Consider the following 7,824-nt stretch of genomic DNA (forward strand, 5'->3'; position numbering starts at 1 on the left):
CCTTCGCCATGGTACAGCCAATTAGTATAAGTTTGTTCCATTCCCCATTCAAAAAGGTCACCTTGCTTCATCTCGTGCCTTCTGATCACTGTTGTTGCATTTGCGGCATGGACAGCAAATTTTATCTTCCAGCAAATGCCATATATAGAAATTCCTCTACCCCCTTTTCATATTCAGGCAGCTGTCTATCCTGAAGATGCATCCCGCTCTTATCAATTCCCATGTTTCTGTATACAAGCATTACATAAGGTCCATCAACTTCACAACTAATCACAAGTAATCAGCCTCAAGTTCATATATGTTTTTAAGTGCATAAACTAATTAGGAAGCAAAGAACAACGACAAACTTTAAACTTTGAACAATGAATCAAATACACCTCAAAGTTTCTCAATTCCTGTCCCTAGACCACTGAATCTTGACCAATGTACCCTAAACTTCAATCCATATATTTGTAGGCAATCCACTTTCTTTAAGCCAACCAAGTGGAGCAGGTACTGTCCAGATACTCATGCAGATATGGGGAACCAAACAAATAGCCATCATATATAGGGAAAGAAAAAATGCATTGTTCATCTTATTTGCCTGAGCCAGTACAACATCTAAAAGGCAATTCCAGCAGCCAAAAACCACTCGCTCACAAATCGGAAATCATATAATTCCTTGTAACTTGGCATCAGCTTAGGTCCACATAGAGCAAACAAAAGCACCAAACACAAAGGGATAACAAAAAGGCAAGTATCCAACATGATCAAAAGGATTTATATGATTTGCCTTTGTAGCTAACACCAAAAAACACAGAGGTGACATAAAGAAGCTTTAACTAAAGTGAAAAAAGCTGAAATTCCCAACACTTGTTGCCTATTAAGGATAAGCCCTCCACGTCACACAAACCTCTAACCCTCAACTCCCCTAATAGACAGTTGCTTGCATTTTTCTGCTTATAAAAATGACTTATTAGTATATAGTAGTGGGTCCAAAAACAGGATTTTAAAAAATTTCAGAGAGCAGGGTATCGGCATCACCGAAACTTGATGCAAAATATGTTGGATAAAGTTGCACCAAAAGAACAAAAAAAGGTTACTGGATAAAGGGCGTGAACTGTGAACACCCCATGCATGCTGGTGGACATTCCAAACACAAAAATCCAAACGTCATTTCAAGTTCAAGCCATTCCAACAATATTAACTCATGCAAAACAAACAACTCCATTACTTTACAATTTAGCTAAAGAATGCTCAATAAAGCCCAAAAATCAGCTTGATGAAACTTCCACAGTATCCAACTTCTCCATATAACCCCAAAGGCACATGTCAACTGGAACATAAGTAAATATCTGAATGTTGACTAAATGTCCCCAGAGTTTCTCAGCAAACAAACATAACCCATACCATAATAAAGATACAAATGCATCAAATCCAACATAAATCATTCATTTCTCCCACCAACCAAACATAAATAAGACCCAATTCTCTACATTTTTCTAACGTTTTGCTACCATCCAAGAAAGCTTAGTAGTAAACTTTTACTTACTTCAGCAAGAGTATCTCCTCAAGAGAGGTCCAACCACACCAGACAAATCAAAACAAAATAAAAAAAGAAAAAAAGGTCACCTTTTAAATTTTTTATGTATATGTAAATAAAATAGAGCAAGACGTTAAAACAAATCTGTCGTCTTGTCAGTCAAGAGAATATTATATTACATATACGTACAAAACCCATATTTCAGGAAGTAGTTCGGGTCGTATGGGTATTGGGCCTAATGGGCTTAAGGATTGCTTCAAATGTTGTTCGGTCCAGTGACCATTTCTAGGCTCACTTTGGTCAAGTATTGTAGATTAGCAAATTACTGGGTTTGGAGCTAACTGATGCTCTGTTTTTTCCATTGAAGCGTTTGTCTTTTGCATTCGTTCTGATTCGGAACAAGTTCTAGCTCATGAACAGCTTGTGGATACCTTCTGGAAAAATTGTCAAGGCAGCCGTTCTGTTTCGTGGCTTTGACCAGCCTGGGGACCAGCACATCAAAGAATGATGACATGATTTTGGAACTTTGAATGGGTCAAAATAGATTGGTTCTGTTTCTATTTTGAATTCAACTGAACAAATTCAATGAACATTCTTATAATCAATCAGGACGGATCGAACGTGGTGATGAAAGGTGATAGTCGTCATTCAAATTATTAAAATTTTTTATTATTATATATAAACTTTAAAATATATAATTTCTTCATCTCTAATCAAACCAAATAATCTGTTTTAAAACAATAATATATTATATTTTATGTAACATCCTAAATCCATCACTGCAATCAGTATTCTAAAGATTACTAGTCAGATTATCATACTTTAATCTTCCTCTTATGCTTGGCTGCATTGCTATATAAGCATGGATGTGCATTTAAGGTGTACGGTACAAAATTTAAATCTAAAATCATTTGAATTAAAACAAATGACTTGATCAATTGAGTCAATACAGCGTGTTTGACTTGAAAAAAAAATTAGGAATTAGGAAAACAGGAAAAAAGAAAATAAATACTAAATAAATATTTAAGCAGGGAGGGCAACTTGCAGCAACATAAGGCCAATAACGTGTTGACTTTCCTCCACTCAGACAACGTTGGGCCATGTGCTCATACTGCAGTCGATGAGAACTAGCAAGGCCATGGATAAATACTCGAGATGCCTAGCCGCCAGCAGTTAAGAAGAAGGGGGAAAGAGATTAGACTCAGGGGAACAAGGACCGGTTCAAAGCCTTGACAAAAACAGAAGTTTCATTAAGGTGCAGAGTTTCTTCCTCAGTTTGCCTAAACGAATTGAATAATTTGGGTACCATCAAATCATCACTATTGTTGTTAACATAAAAGAAAAAAAAATTGGTCTAAGTGAAAGTTGTTAGGAAATTCGGATATATCGTACCACCCTTTCAACCTGTGTGTTGTTTTTCGTGAAATAAAATAATAAAATCAATCGATAAAAAAAATAATATTTTATAAAAAATATATACATAGTAACAGTTAGTATCAAAACTCTTAACTATTAGTAATGTGTTAGTAAAAATAATGAATCCTTGAAGTAGAGAAAAAACATTATCTCAATATCTCTCGTTCCTTTTTGTTTTTATTATTTCTTTTACAACAAAAATTCTCTTTTTTTTTTTACAATAATCTTTTTTTATTATCGATAATTGAGTTTAATATTTGTGAAGAATATTTTGAGAATAAATTTTGAATGCATTAAATCAATACGAAAAATTAAATATTTAAAATTGCTTTAAAAAATTAATTAAAAATACCTTGGAACATATTCAATGCTCTAACTTAAAGCTGAGTCATGTGTTAACTCGAACAAGTTTTACCAACCATATATTAATTATAAGTTGAATATTTAATTAAGGGTCTAATTTGATCGATAATAGTAAGCAGCTCTTAAGAAACGGGACCATCAATCTGCCCAGTATTTCTTGCCCCACGTCTTATATTCAATAATTGAGCTCAAATTGATTAAAAAAAGACATGATAAGAATATGTATTAAAGAAATTTAAAGGCAAGGTTCTTTAATCAAATGTTAACAATTTTTAGGGGCTCGGGTCTACTGGCCCTCTAGTCCTAACCACACGCCGGCCTTTCTTATTTGTCTTCTTGAATTATAATATATGCTTAAAAAAGTGATAAATCAGGTAAAATAATCTGTATTGTATTTATGTATTTAGAATATTTTTAACTTAACATATATAGAGATGGCGATAATGATATCATGTTGAATTTTCAAGATAAACATTTAATCCAAAACTTAATAATAAATAAAAGAACTTTTTGATTTAATGAATATGACATTTCGTTATCATCGTTTTATTTTAATTTTGAAAAATGTGGCACGTATTTGCATTTTGCCCTTGTCCTATTGACTTGGACTTTTAAGCTACCAACACAACAGTGAAATTGTGGTGTCCAACATATTTTATTAGTATATTTATTTTTATCCAATCCTTGTTGGGTTACATTAAATTTGAAATTGAAAACACATGTGCTTGTAATCCAAAAAAGATTACTTGAGATTCCACTCATTTCATTTGCTTCAACAGCACGAAACCAAGTTTTGTGATGAGCATATGAAGAAAAATTCTGGCCAAGATTAAGAAATATCTTGGAAAGATAATACCAAGATGTTGGTAGGGCAGAGGGGAACAGATATCGGAGCAGGTACCCAAAATTTGATTTGTGCAAAGGGAGGAATTTTTGTTTCCAAGGTTGTTTACGAATCTAGAGGAAAAGCAAACAAAGTACTTTACACCAAAGCACACTTTGTCATAAGATTCTCATTATAAATGATACCTTTCTTCACGAAGAACCATGAATGTATATATATTATATTGTATACATGAGGATATTATATGGTTATCATAATGCTCAATCATACAAGTAATCATCATTGTCATGGGTAAAAGTTTTTATTAGTATTATTATTAGTTTATATCTTTGAGAAATGAGATTTGGAGATTACAAATGAAGTGGGGAGAGATCTCCACCAAAACCTTTTAGGTACCACTTGACAGACTACTTTTACCAAATTGTGAGCATAAAAGCATTAGGACTCCTCCTAACATGAAAGAATTGGCATTCAACACACTCCATAGATCAATCCAAGAAAGTAGACCTTTGTTTTGGTATAAGGGCGTGAGTCACCTCTAGAATCAAAGCCACCAAATAGAAGAGCTTTCATTTTCTGCCTGGAAAGTGTTTTCCACATGGGCAGCTGTAGCTACTGCACAAAAGCAAACATTGCCTCCGAAATCAGGAGCAACAACCCCAATCTGTCCATCTTGTCCCCCGAACAAAACGCTGCGCCGACATTAATCTTCACAGCGCCAGCAAGGAGGAGGGCCGACCCACCCATAACTTCGCCCTGATTACACTACGAGTTTCAGAGCTCCTGCCTAACATGTACCGCTTGCGACTCTTCCACCATTAATGTAGTTGCTGTTCTGCCCACAGCGGCTAATATTATCATGAAAGCAGCGGTTTCTATTAAACCAAAGTAACCAGGAAACATTTAAACAGTAGTCAAGAACCCCCACACATGTGCAGAGGAAAGCCAGATGTCTAAAATAGAATTCAACCGCATGGGTACACGATTCTCCAAATAGCCTTACTAAATGCGCACTCAAAGAAAACATGTTACGAAGATTCACCTTAGTGACCACGTACACAGCAGCAGACATACATCTGAATGCCTTCTGAGTTGTAGGTAACATCTGTTCAAGAAGGCGCCACGTAAAGTACTTAAATTTTGGGCAACTGAGACCTGTGCAGACCACCACCAATCTCCATGTAGGGGATCTTATTCGTTGGTTCACATCAATATCCACTCTTCCCAGAGAATTTGTCTAGCTAAGGAATCATTCCAGATCATAATATGTGCATTTGCTCTATGACTCGATGGCATTTGCAGAATAATTTCAGCATCAACTGGTGATAGTTGATTAATTATTCGAGTAATTCTGTCAATTCAATTAATTATAAGCAAATGAATACATGTTAATTATCTAAATTCATTAATGGAATTCAAAATTCTACCACCTTATTCATTGCATATAGGATAAAGTTTCGGGATAGATAGACTTAGTTTGTATATGCAAGGATTTGAAAAGCATTACCTTGAGTGCTTTGTTCCTAACTTTGTGCTTGTTTTTGGCTGGATTTGTCCTGTCAAATAGACATAGCATCTTCTCTAAAGCTTTAAAGTCAATCAAGGTTAAACAATTGTCACTCTCATCTATCTATTAAATTAATGATTTAAAGTAGATCATACACATCAGTTGGAAATATCTTCTTAGGTCCGACCCAGTCCAATGTCATGACCGGCCTTGGGGGTAGGGGTACCTCGTGTCCTTGGGTCGGTCCCAATCATTGTCCACCTCTAAAACCAAATCTGCGAAGATAATCATCTTTAAGTTTTCCACAATTAATGCTAAGTTTTCCACAATATCTTTACCAATCTAATACTCTTTAATTTCTCAATAATATAAAAATTCATTGAATATCAAACTATGTAATAAAAATATTCTAATCTCCATCATTTGTATAGTAGTAATGTTAATTTCTTCCTAGAATCCCAACATGTTACTTCAATCTTGGAAGTGAAAACGGGGACAAATCACTTCAATCTTGGAACAAAATCGAGACATGGCATCTGGTTATCTATGGGAGTATGAAATTTTCCATATAAGTTTAAAACACAGGTTGCTTTCCACTTTTAAAACCATGGACCTAAAATCTTGACTATTGGTGTTTTTGACAAGAAAGAACACTGTTGGCAAGATTGTGATTGGACAAATTATCAGATATCCCCACATGTATGATAATAAGAATCAAATTCACAAACCCTTTTCTTATTACGTCCTTTTGCCGCTAATGTAATTATCCATGTATCTATATATATAAACTCATTTTCCATCTTTGTTTTGTTAGAGAATTTGTACTCAAAGATGAAGACTAAAGAAGTGATCATTATAGGACCAATTATAGTCTTGAAATTGCTACATTATTTAGGGACTAGACAAGACTTCATTGTAGCATGTACTTGGTATTATTCCATGGGATGCAGAAAGAACCCAACAACAACTTTGTGGAGTTCCATTTTGTTGCATTGTGGTGTTGTGTTAATGTGGGTCATGCATCTAAAGTTCATAGTTGCTTTGCCCATTTATAAGGGTAAATCACTAAGAAACAAAGTTGGGAATAAGGAAAGCTTGGACGAAGCAAATTAGACAAGTAGGGTGCAACTTGACCTGGAATAGCGTGTGAATCAATTGACTTGACCCTACTCAAAAAAAAAAAAAAAAACAATTCTGGTCTTTGTCTTGAAATTTCCCAATTTTATCTATTCTTGTCCATTTAATGCATCTGTTGATTTCTTTTTGAGCAAGTCATAAAAAGCTGCGACCCACAAATCGTGGACAAATATTCACAGGCAGTAATCTTGATTTGTTAATTTTCGGAGTATTTTCTTGGTACAATTGAGCAAAATAGTGGATTTTGAGTATACCTTAAACATTAACTTTGAACTAGAATGGTAAGAATGCTGGACTAAGCTTGGGTTATGGATCTTGATAATTAATGTATTGATTTTTTTTTAAAAGGAAATAAAAATAGTAAATTTCTTCTTCACAATCACAAATATGAAATTTCGAACAAATTTTATTGATTGATGTAGAAAAAATCAATTGGACTAATCCATACGGATATAATGTATTGATTATTGGCTAAAGGAGCACTTAAATTATTTAACAATAAAAAAATCTAACTGTAAAAGAAGGGAAAAAATTAATAATTACAACTCTTTAATTCTTTCTATGTTCTTTAAACATTTATAGTACCATATAAAATATACGTATCAAAAAAGATGAAAAATATCTAAAAATGTCACAATGATAATAAAGTAATTAAACATAAATTTCAAGATTAATCCTACATTATTCGAACTAATAAAAAGAAAAGAAAAATGGAACAAAAAACACTTCTTCTGCTTAGAATCTGAATATATGAAAGAGTAATAGAAAGTCGAAATCATAGTCATGAATCTTGACTGCTACAACTTTAAATAGGAAACTTCTCATCACCCCCTCTATATCTTTTTTGACCCTCAGTTGCATTGACTTCAATTCAGCACTGCCTTAAAGGATTTCCCCATGCAAAAGCCTCAAGGTTCCTCACATAAAACAATATTAAGTTATACAATTTACCCTCCATAATTATTCAATTTTTTTTTCCATTTTTCTTTATTAAAAATAGAGATCCAAATTTGCTTTTTTTTTTAGTAAAGAAAT

Source organism: Theobroma umbraticum, unplaced genomic scaffold (assembly GCF_002168275.2).
Source record: "Theobroma umbraticum cultivar Fairchild unplaced genomic scaffold, ASM216827v3 scaffold_20.0, whole genome shotgun sequence".
Lineage (NCBI taxonomy): Eukaryota > Viridiplantae > Streptophyta > Magnoliopsida > Malvales > Malvaceae > Theobroma > Theobroma umbraticum.